We start from the raw sequence: 12,683 nt of genomic DNA on the forward strand, positions 1-12,683 counted from the left end.
GAGAGGAAAATTGGAGAGAGACAATAACAGTAAAGAAGCTAGTAAAATAGTCCAGAAGAGAGAGACTGAGGATCTGAATAAGGTGATGGTCACATGAGTAGAGAAAAGAGAATGGATACAAGAAATATTATAAAAGTAGATTCAATAAGACTTAACAATTAATGAGATGGGAAGGGAGGGGTGAAGGTGGGTGAAGAGCTAAGAATTTCCCATCTGCTTGATAGATGAGTGGGAAATGACAATCTCCTTGTCAGTAACAGGAGAAGCTACAGGTTTTGGGGATGATAATAATTGGGGGAACATAATTTTTTTCAAGAATTTGAAGGTCTATCATGTGGAACAGTGATGCCTTATTTGTTCCCAGAGGGCAGAACCAGGAACAAGATGTGGAAACTGCAGAGTGGAAGGTGTCAATACAGGGTGTCACCAAAATCATAACATAGTTTGAAACCAATAAAGCTTTGAATTGCTTTACACTTTAGGGGCACACACTGAATATAGGGAAAACACTACTTTTAGCTCTTCCAGGAATTCTTGTTGAGCTTGTGTCCAAATCACATTTTTTCCCTTTTGAGGCTTTGCTTGTAACTGTTTTGACATCATTGTCTTCTTCTGAGTTTGTGACTTATCTTCCCAATCACCATATTAGCTTTTTTTGGTTAGGTTATTTTTTGTTCTTTAATCATTTTTCTAGCCTGTTTCTTGACTTTGAACTTAACCTTAAAGTTGGGCTCTGTTCCTAACATGGTAGGGGAGACGGGGCACTGTCCCAAGCTTCAGGCTTTTTTCCACTGTTTTCAGAACTAGTTCTGGGGGTTTGGACATTTTTATTGCTTCAAAGGTGTGTGATCTAGGGAGAGGTGTGGTCACTGTTTTTCTGATCTGTGCTCTGGTCCTTATTAAGGAAAGGCTCTTGTTCCCTTGGGATTGCAATTGATACTACTCCTCAGGACTCCTGTTCCGTTGTGATGGAAAGTACTCCTTTCTGCCCTTAAACTGAGATTTGGAAGTGGGTATGGGCAATGGAGTTGCCAAGCAGTGTCCAGTCCTATATGCTAGCATAGGGGTTCCCTGCGATCTCTTTCTGACCATTTGTCAGATCTCCTTATAGTCTCTGGCTTGAGAACTCCCAAAGCTGCTGCTGCTTCTATTGCTACCACCAAGTGCCACCACTGGTGTTTCATTCATATGGGCTCTGGATCAGTCTCCACCCCCAGGTCAGAGATCTCTCCTTCTGACCTCCTAATTTGTCATGAGCTGAAAGAATATCTCACCTTGACCTTATGTTGACTCTGCCACTCCAGAATTTGATCTGAGGTATTGTTTTAAAGTTGTTTGGAGGGGAATGTTGGGAGAGTTTGCTTGAGTGCTTCCTCTACTCTGCTATCTTGGCTCTGCTCTCAGAAGCCCACCGAACAATATCTTCTAATAAAAAAAAACTGGCTCAAAGTGGAAAAGGATGCCTCTGGAGGTTCTGAGGTCTAGATGATCACTTGGTGGGCATGCTGAATATCTCCACCCCCTACCTCAGACCTAGAACTCATCCTCTTCTAGCTCCCTTCAAGGTTCAGCTAAAGTGTCCTCTCTTACAGGGGACTTTTTCAAATTGGCTAGGTCTAGGACTGATATTATAAGATCATACCATTAGAGCTGGAAGAGGTTTCCAAGATCATTGAACTCCAGGGCTCTTAGCCTTTTTTGTGTCCTGGGAATCTTGGGCAGGCAGGCCAATGAAGCCCATGGGCCCCAACTCAGAATCATGATTTTGAATAATTAAAGGAAATGCTAATTTTCATTTCAAAGATGCAACTTTTCTCCTATCCAATTTCCCAGGCCACCCCCTTGAAATCCAACCACAGTCCCTACTGGGCCCCAGGCTAAGAACCCCTGGTCTAATCCAATCCCCTAGTTTTACAAAGGAGGAAACTGAGACCAGAGAGGTTAAATGACTGTGCCCAAAGGTCCTGTGGGTAGTAAATGACAAAATTATGATTGGAACTCAGCCTCCCTCCCTTCGTTCCAGTTTCAGACCTAGTTCTTTTCATGTACCATGCTAAACTGGCATTATTTTGCCAAAGTTTGGTATTGACTTATCTGTGTACACATGACTTACCCCCAAAAGAAGGACAAACATCAAAGACTTTTTGTGTCCCCAGTGTCTTGCCCAATGCTTGGCACATGGTAAGTGCTGATTCAATGCTTGATAAGTCAGTGAATGGATACTACAATGGGATTCATGCATCCAGCATGTTGATCTAAATGTCCTCTGAGGTCCCACCCCTCTCTGGGATTGCTTTATTCCTTTGCAATGGCTCTTATGTCTCCACCTTCTTCCAGGCCTTCATTCCCTGTCTCACACAGATTATGCAATAATTCTTGCAAGGAATCTTCTTCCTCCATGTGTTGTGAAGGAGGAGATTGGTTAATCCCCAGGGTGAGAAAAAGCGCCTTGTCTAAGCCCACACTCTCCACTTGGGGTTCAAGCCAGGGCTTTCAGGGTAATATGATGGTTCTGAAGCTGAAGTTCACTGGCCTCCTCTAGGTGAAACACAGAGTCATCCAGAGTTTCCGAAATACCTGGTGATAATTGCAACCTCTGTCCAGACTTCCTGGCTGCTCTCTGGATGCTGCCAAGGCTTATTGGAGACCTGCTTGCTCCCCCATGACCAGAGCTGAAAGAAGGGCTTCTGCCAAGGCTCTCTCCTGGTTACTGTTGCTTCGGAAACCACTACTTGTCTCCATCAGTTCTTATGATGCAGGTCTGGCTCTGGCTAATGAGTGAGGAGGTGGCATCTTAAAACACTTCAAATGGTTCATAATAATCAAAGTTCCCATTGCTAAGAAGCCCGCAGTTTTAAAGATGGCCCTGTGACTGTGGTGTGAGTTGGGAAGGGGTGATTCAAATATCTTGAGCTCCATTATACAGATGGAAAAACTGAGGCTCAGAAAAAGTCAAGGTAGAAGACATGGGATTAGCTCAATATGAGGAGAGAATATTCTTGGTCCCTATTAATAGAGATACATGAGGCAGGACTCACCATTGTTAATGTCTATTTAGTAAGCAATCAACCATCACATATTTAGTGTCCATCATCTAACTGCTCAGCACTGTGCTGGACACTGCAAGGGATTAAAACAAGTAGGAAGAGATTTGACTTTTGAGTCAAGTACATCCCAAAGTGCAAGTAACCAGAAAGTGAGGTGGCTTAGCTAGGGCATCCCATCAGTTGGGATCCAAGAAATAGTGAAAAGCCCAGTAAGGCCAATGGCCCTTGACCTTGCCAGGGGAAGGCCTCCTTTCTTTTTCCAAATATCAGTGTTGGCAGAAAGCTGAAAAATGATTTAGTTGAAGCCTGTTGTGTTACAGGAGAGGAAACTAAGACCCAGAAGTATTAAGTTATATATATGGCCAAGGTGCAGTAGGTAGCAGAAGGCATAGCCGGGATGAAAGCCTACTCCTTTAGGACACTTCATTTGGGGATCTTTCCACTATGCCGTGTAGGACTCACAATATAGGACTCATTTTTTTCATTTGTAACATGAGACAATTGGACTAGATGATTTCTTGGGTCTTTTCTAAGTTAAAAATTCTACAGTCCCACGAGCAGGGCTCTTTGGAAAATATATAATCATGGTACAGAAAAATTAAAAATAAAAACCTGACTATAAGTCAGGATCCAATAAATGGATCTATGTCGTTACCAACTGGTATTAACTCCAAGAGTCTCAGAATTGGAAGCTAACTCACTGACCATCCAATTTGAATTGTACCTGCATCCCCTATGTGGCATTCTGGACATGGCTGCCTCTGCTCAAGGCTTCCAAAGCTGGAGAACTCATCACCTATCAAAGCAGTGCATTCTCCTTTTTGATGGCTCTAATGCATTAAAAAAAAGTTTCTTTTTCCTCTTATGTTCAACTGGATACTTGCCCCTGTACCCAGTAAATCTCTCCTTCCATTGGTCTTCTTCAAATCCTGTCTCCCCAGCTCACCACATATAGTTAGAGTAGAGCCTAGTCTGAGCTCCCTTAGCCAGCTAGAGACGTGGCCTGGGCAATGGCCATTGGCCACCTGTCATAGTGGGCTCTATCTCAGACTGTCCTAGACCACTCCCCTGGAGATTCTGTGGCTGTCTAGAGAAGACACTGAAGATTATTTTTGCCCAACCTGTCGACACACCATTCACTTGCCTGAAGGACCTAGGTCTCACTCCTTCCTACTCTTACTTTTCTTGATCATATCCATCTTGATCATCTGGCCAAGCAGCCAGTCTAATCCAAATTCAGCGAGTATTTAAGTACCTACTCACACGCCAAACATGAGGGGCACACTGACAAAATATAAAAGAAAAATAATTCCTGCCCAGTAAAAGCTCATATATATATATGTATATATATATATATATATATATATACACACACACACAAATACACACACACACATACATATACAGACACATATACATCTATACATATATATATATATATACATATATATATATGTGTACACACACATATGTCTCCCCTATTAAACTGTGAGATCCTTGAGAGCAGGGACTGTCTTTTGCCTTTCTTAGCATGATACCTCACACATAGTAGGCACTTAAATACTATTCGACTGACTGACTCTAAGTTTTCATGTTGAAGGTTCATTTGTTAATAGTTGACTGGTATTTCTCTAGCAGTCTACAAAATCTCACGTGAGCCTCACAACCACTTAGGAAAGCTGTGTTATCAGAATGGTCCACACTCTGTACAGATGTGGTGACCGAAGAGGTGGGGTCACTTGCACATAGCTCTACAGAATGGAACTTCTATCTCTTCTGACTTCCCACAAAGTCCAACTGTCAGCCTCCTCCCATGCATCACGCTGCCTCCCACAGAGTAATTAAGTGAATGCTGAGTGTAGGCTTTTGTCTTCAGCACTGGTGGGTAGATACAAAGAGGAAGAACCAATCCCCAGCCTCCTGTAGTTCAGAGTCTAAGTGCTGTAAGATTCATAGGATTATAGGATTTAGTGCTGGGAGGGACTCTAGAGATCTTCTCATCCAACCTCTTATTTTGTTATGGAAGAGACCAAGGCCCAGAGAGACTGTCACCTGCCTACTGAGGCAGAGCTACTAAGCAGCAGAACAGAGATTTGAACCCAGGTCCTCCTGCTCAAAATCCACTATGTCTTTTCCACCAGGATATGTGTTTGCCACAGTCTCAGCTGATTCCTTCTACCAAAGGACCCAGAGAAAGTTCATAAGAACCCACAATATACCATCGTAATCTCTCTAGTTGTGCTGTGTTCAGAGACAACAGAGGGATCCTGGCTTGCTTCCCCCAAAGGGAATTAAATGTGCTTCTCCATTTAAAAACCCATTTGACTGTAGGCATATTAATTAGCTTGCTTGTCACACGGAGGGATTGGTTCCAGTTGACAGGGCATAATTAGCGAGGGGAACACACTGAAGTTTCTAAATAGAAGACAAGTGTCTTAGTAGCGTCTGATGAATGGCATTATCTGCTGTGTGGGGGTGCAGGGCATCTGGTGGTGGCAAGGCTGGGGATTGTGCTCTGGGACCTACCTCCCTGCTAATCTTGGCTTCCAGGGGGAGTACCTTAGGTCAATGTCCCCCAATTCCAAGATCAGTGGCAACTCTTCCAGTGGCCGCTACCTTACCACAGACAATCAGAAGCTGCTCCCCAGTGTCTGACCACTCCCTGAGGTCTCCAGCAATACAATGTTACTCCTGAATGAGAGAAGCCTCCCCCCTCCCAATGCCTGTCATTTCAAAAGTGAAGAGCTTCCAGATGAATTCTGAGAGAAGGGACAGCCCCGTGGGCTTCTGGAGAGAGGGGGTACTAGAGCTCTGTTTCCAGTATATTCTAGTCCATCAGCTAGCTGGCCAAGCAGCCAGTCTAATCCAAATTCAGCAAGTATTTAAGTACCTACTCACATGCCAAACATGAGGGGCACACTGACAAAAAATAAAAGAAAAATAATTTCTGCCCAGTAGAAGCTCACATTGTTACAGCAAGATGCACTACAGGTCTCAAGTTCCTAGTGCTTTCTTCATCAGCCCCGGGTGAGGGTGAAGTAAGAGCATTATTATCCCCATGTTATGGAGGTGGAAAGTGAGTCTCAGAGAGGAAGGCACAGGCTGGATAGCTACTTCTCAAGCAAGGACAGTCATGAATTAAGGACAGGGCTGGATTAACTGATTTTTAAATCTCTCACATCTGGTGCTTTAGGGTTAGAAAGTGCAAAGCATTTGGAATCATGTTAGCTTTGATCTTCTGGGCCCCATAGAGCAGGATCACAGCAGTAGCGCAAGGTAAGAAAGCAGATTTACATTCCTAAGACAAACTTGCTCACGACAAAATCTGTCCAACTGTGGGATGCCCGGGCTGCCTCAGGTGGTGGGCACACGTCATTGGAGTTTTCCAGTCAAAGACTGGATGGACCACATGTCTGGTGTGTTGCAGAAGGGAATCATATCAAGTTCTAGTTTGGATTAGAGGGCCACTGAATTCTAAAATTCTGTGATTCTAGCTAAGCTATGGCATGTGACCCTGGGTAAGTCCCTTTACCACAATGGTCTTTACTTCCCGTCTCTGTAAAACAAGGAATGGCCGAAGATCATAGACTTGGGACTGACTGGGCTGTTGGAGACCATCTAGTCCTGTGGTCTCATTTTATAGATGGGGAAACTGAAGCTCAGAGAGGGGAAGGCAATTGCCTAAGGTCATTCAGGGAGAAGGGGCAAAGCCAGGATTTAAACCAAGCTGGACTAACCCAAATTCCAGAGCTTTTCTCACTAAAGATAGTCTTTCGATTCCTTTCTAAATCTTGTAATGATAAAATCCAAGTTTTTGGAGCCCTCTAATATCTGTGATTGTAGCTGTCCCTGCTGCAGAATGAGGACAATGATGAAATCGATGAGGATGACAATAATGTTGATTTTGATGATGATGATATATCCTGTGTCTACAGAGCTGGTGCCCTTAACATTCTCTTGTATCATGGATGCCTTTCTCAGGATGAGGAACCCAATGAACCCTTCTCAGAAGATTTTTTAAAATTCCTAATTGGAAGAAATGCTAAATTTCAGTTAGAAACTATTGAAAATAAATATGTGATTTTTTTTCCATCCAAGTTCACAGGCCCCCTGAAATCTGTGGTCCATGGACCTCAGGTTAAAACCTTTGCTATAGGGCTCTAATATTTATAATGCCCATTCTGAGTCATAACACTGGTAGAAAGTGCCAGGACTTAGCAGATAGACAAAACAAGACTCACAAAGGTTAGGTGGCTGTCCATTCTTAGACACTTAGTCTGTGGGTCAGTATTTAAAGTCCATATGCAGAGCTCTTTCTCTTTAGAATAGGGACCATCCCTTATCCAAGTGGAATGGTCTTTGGATAGGGATCAAAGCCTTCAGCTAAAGAGAGTTTTGATGGTGGAATTCTAGGCATTGGTGAGAATGTGTGTTTGTGAGGGCATGGCATCAGGGGTGCAAGTAGATCCTGCTCAGACCTGACTCAGCCACCCCCTAGTTCAGACCTGACACCTACATTCAGGCTTGAGAGGGGCTATGAGCATGGGCTTCTTCTTTCAGGACAATCTGGGAAGCTTTGCTAAACCCTTTGCTTCTCCAGCTCTCTAAAGAGGGTTGCTTGATCTTGTTAACAGGGAGGACCCATTATCACTCTCACAAGCTGTCATTAGACAAATGTTAAATACATTATGGAGTTTAAAATGTTATTATGGTAATCGGAACTCTTCAATTTCATTGCAGTTCACCTGAAAAGGTTTCGATGCTGAAAAATGTTTCCATTTCAAGGTTAATTAAGAGACAAGCACACAGATCCACCTTCTTCCACTCTCTAACACACTCAGGGGTACTCTGGAGTGTGATTTGCATTTTCCCCAAAGCTCTTGCCAAGGTTCCTTCCTACACCGAAGACTTTTGACTTCCCATGGGTGGTCCCAAACTTTCAAGTTGATAAAATATTGTGGCAGTACCCCTGTTCACATCATCTTCATAGAGTTTCTTTTTTTCTTTGTTTCTTTCCTTCCTTCCTTTCTCTCTTTTTCCCTCCCTCCCTTCCTCCCTCCCTCCCTCCCTCCCACCCTCTCAGATTCACCAGAGCAGTTTTCATTGTGTTTTTTCACTTCTTTCATCTTTGTTTTAATAGACTTTTATTAATGTCTTTTAATTTGATATCACCATAATTTCCCAAATGAACCTTCTTCTCCCCCTTCCAATGAGCCATCCTATTTAACAAACAGTACTTTTAAGAAAAAAGGGGGGAGGGGAATCAAGCTAATTGTTTAACATATTGAAGTCTGAAAATGTATGCAATAGACAAGATGCATGGACATTTTACCTCTGCAGGGGGTAGGGGTGGGAGTGTCTTCTCATTTCTCTTCTTCTTTTTTTTTTTTTTTACCTCAAAGGAGCTTACATTATATTTTTTAAAATTTTTAATGAATTAATTTCTTTTTCATTTTCAACATTCACTTCCACAAGATTTTGAGTTCCAAGTTTTCTCTCCATCTCATCCCTCCCCCTACCCCAAGATGGCATGTATTCTGTATACTCCTTCTCCTAATCTGCCCTCCCTTCCATCTCTCCCCCCCTTCTCTTATCCCATCCCCCTTCAATTTTCCTGTAGGGCAGGATAGATTTCTATACCCCATTTCCTGTATATCTTATTTTCTAGTTGCATGTGAAAACAATTTTTAAAAATTTTTGTTTTTAAAACTTTAGGTTCCAAATTTTCTCTCTTCTTCTCTTCCCATCCACTCTCATTGAGAAGGCAAGCAACTCGATACAGGTTATACATGTGTAGTCATGCAAAACACTTCCATAGCAGTCATGTCATGAAAAACTAAGTATATTTCCCTTAGTCCTATCCCACCCCCATTTATTCTATTCTCTCTTTTGACCCTGTCCCTCCTTAGAAGTGTTTGCTTCTGATTACCCCCTCCCCCAATCTGCCCTCCCCTCTAACATCCTCCTACTCTCTTGTCCCCTTCCTCCCCTATTTTCCTGTAGGATAAGATAGATTTCCACGCCCGATTGAGTGTGTATGTTATTCTCTCCTTAAGCCAAATCCAATGAGAATAAGAGTCACTCATGCCATCTCACCTTCTCCCATTTCTCCTCTCCTGTAAAAGCCTTTTCTTGTCTATTTTATGTGAGATAATTTACCCCATTCTTCCTCTCCTTTTCTCCTTCTCTCTGTATAATCCTCTCTCACCCCTTAATTTTATTCTCCAGATATCACCCCTTCATTTTCAACTCACCCTGTGCCCTCTATCTATCTATCTATCTATCTATCTATCTATCTATCTATCTATCTATACATACATACATATAATTTTTCCCTCCAACTATCCTAATATTGACAAAGGTCTCATGAGTTACAATATCGTCTTTCCATGCAGAATGTAAACAGTTCAACCTTAATAAGTTTCTTATGATTTCTCTTTCTTGTTTACCTCTTCATGTTTCTCTTGAGTCTTATATCTGAAAGTCAAATTTTCTATTCAGCTCTGACCTTTTCATCAAGAATGCTTGAAAGTCCTCTATTTCACTGAATATCCACTTTTTCCCTGAAGGATTATGCTCAGTTTTGCTGGGTAGGTGATTCTTAGTCATAATCTGATCTCCTTTGCCCTCCAGAATATCATATTCCAAGTTCTGTGGTCCCTTAATGTAGAAGCTGCTAAATGTTGTGTTATCCTGATTGTGTTTCCACAATACTTGAATTGTTTCTTTCTGGCTGCTTGCAATATTTTCTCCTTAACCTGGGAATTCTGGAATTTGGCTACAATATTCCTAGGAGTTTTCCTTCGGGGATCTCTTTGAGGAGGTGATTGGTGGATTCTTTCCATTTCAATTTCACCCTCTGGTTCTAGAATGTCAGAGCAGTTTTCCTTGATAATTTCTTGAAAGATAATGTCCAGGCTCTTTTTTTGATCATGACTTTCAGATAGTCCAATAATTCTTAAATTCTCTCTCTTGGATCTATTTTCCAGGTCAGTTGCTTTTCCAATGAGATATTTCACATTATTTTCTGTTTTTTCATTCTTTTGAATTTGTTTTACAGTGTCTTGATTTCTCATAAAGTCACTAGTTTTCAATTGCTTCATTCTAATTTTTAAGGAAGTATTTTCTTCGGTAAGCTTTTGGATTTACTTTTCCATTTGGCCAATTTTGCTTTTAAGGCATTCTTCTCCTCATTGGCTTTTTGAACCTCTTTTGCCATTTGGGTTAGGCTATTTTTTAAGGTGTTATTTTCTTCAGTATTTTGTTTGGGTCTCCTTTAGCAGGCTGCTGACTTGTTTTTCATGATTTTCTTGCATTACTCTCAGTTTTTCCTCTACTTCTCTTACTTGCTTCTCAAAATCCTTTTTGAGTTCTTCCATGGCCTGGGATCAATTCATATTTTTTCTTGGAGGCTTTGGATGTAGGAGCTTTGACTTTGTTGTCTTCTTCTGGTTGTATGTTTTGATCTTCTTTGTCACCAAAGAAAGATTCTGTGCTCTGACTTTTTCTGTGCTGCTTGTTCATGATCCCAGTCAATTACTTGAGTTATAAACTCTTTTCTAAGGTAGGAGTCTTTTTCCAGTGTGGAGAAGATACTGTCCCAAGCTTCGGTGGTTTTGTGCAGCTGTTTTCAGAGATACTTCCAGGGACCTATAAATTTTCATTTCTTCCAGGGTGTTAAGATCAAGGGCGAGGTGTTTACTCCTTTCCTGGCCTGTGCTCTGATCTGTGAGTGATCACAAGCACTCTTTTCTGCCTTGGAATTGTGAGGAGGATTTCCTCTCCACTGCCTCTAAAAGCTCCACCAATCCAGTGCTCCTCCTTGCCCCAGGACTGTCACCAAGAACTGTGACCCAGATCCAAACATAGACAAAGCAAAAGAATCCTGCACCAGCAAAGAGATCCCTGCAATCCCTCTCTGATCAGCCACTTGATTCCATCTCAGTCTGTGGGCCAGAAGCTTTGGAGACAGTCGCCATCCCGGGGTCGCACTCTGGGACTAGGGTTGGGACCCCACGCTTCTCTCTCACTGCAGACACAGACTTTTCCTACTGACCTGCTTAGTTGTTTTTGGCATTTGTGGGTTGAGAAGTCTGGAAACCACCACAGCTGCCTGTGATTCAGTCCCCTGAGGCCTGCTCCAGGTTCACTGAGGCCTGGTCTTTGCCTGCTTACCCACACTGAACTATGTTCCTCTCCCAGCCCAGTGTGATAGACCTTTCTAATCAACCATCCAGGATGTCTTGGGCTAGAAATTTGTTTCACGCTGTCTTTTTGTGGGTTCTGCTGTTTTAGAAATTGTTTAGAGTAACTTTTTACAGGTATTTGGAGGGGATTGGGGGAGAGCTCAAGCAAGTCACTGCTTTTATGCCACCATCTTGGCTCCACCCTCCTCTCTTCTTTCTAATAATGCTTGGAATGGTCTTTATGATCACACAACATTCACTTCCGATGTTTTGGGGTGTCATTGCTCTTTCACTTACATTGTTGTAGCTATCATATCTATTATTTTATTGGCTCTGCTGACTTCAGTTTACATCAATTCTTGTAGATCTGCTCATGCTTCTCTATATTCATCACATACACATTTCTTATAGCACAGGAATATTCTATTATGTTCATGTACTGCACTTTGCTTAAGCCCTTCCCAGTTGATGAACATTTACTTTGTTTCCAATTCTTTGCTACAATAAAAAGTGCTTCTATAAATATTTGGGTGAATATTTCTTCTTATCAATGACCTCCTTAAGACATAAGCCTAGTAATGGGATTTCTGAATCAAAGAGTATGGAAATTTTAGTCACTTTATTTATGTAATTCCAAATTGCCATCCCAATACAAAGTATTAGGACTATATTTGTCTCATAAAACAAATCTGGTAAGGTACTTTCTCAATTTTTGAGAATAATTTATATATTATTGGTATCAATTATTCTTTGAAAGTTCAACAGAATTCTTCTGTGATTCCATCAGGACCAAGAAGTTCCTCCCACTCTTTTTGTAGCTCCTTTAAAGATCACTCTATTTCCTTTTCAGAGATTAGATTATTTAAAATCTCTCTTTTGTCTTCTGTTAGCTTAGGTATTTTATATTTTTGAAGGCATTCTATTTCTTTTGCGTTATCAATTCTGTTTGCATGTAATGGTGGTTATAATCATTTTATTCCTCACTTTCATTGGTTTTATTGTGGTTTCATATTATTTATTTGTTATTTTATTGATTTGATTTTCTGCCCTCTTCTTTTAAATCTGTTTGGCTAAAGATTTATCAATTTTCTTATTCATTTCAAAGAATCAGCTTCTAGTTTATCAATTTTATAGTTTGGGGAGATTTCCAGTTTATCCTTGTCTCCTTTAATTTTTAATACCACCTATTTTGTGCTTATTTTGTGTTTGTTTATTTGTTGATTTCTAATAATACATATTTAGTTAATTGATTTGTTATTTTTTATTTGTTGATGAATATTTGTAATGATATGATTCCTCCCTTGAGAACTATTTTTAATCCCAGAAATTTTCATTTCATAGAGTTTCTAATTGAGGATTGTATAGGAATAAAATTAAGTAGCAAGATGCAATGGGAATGGCTCTGGGTTTGGAACCAAAGGAATGGGCTCAAATGATACCTCTACCACTT

This window comes from Vombatus ursinus, unplaced genomic scaffold (genome assembly GCF_900497805.2).
Source record: "Vombatus ursinus unplaced genomic scaffold, bare-nosed wombat genome assembly UNPS02010394.1, whole genome shotgun sequence".
Lineage (NCBI taxonomy): Eukaryota > Metazoa > Chordata > Mammalia > Diprotodontia > Vombatidae > Vombatus > Vombatus ursinus.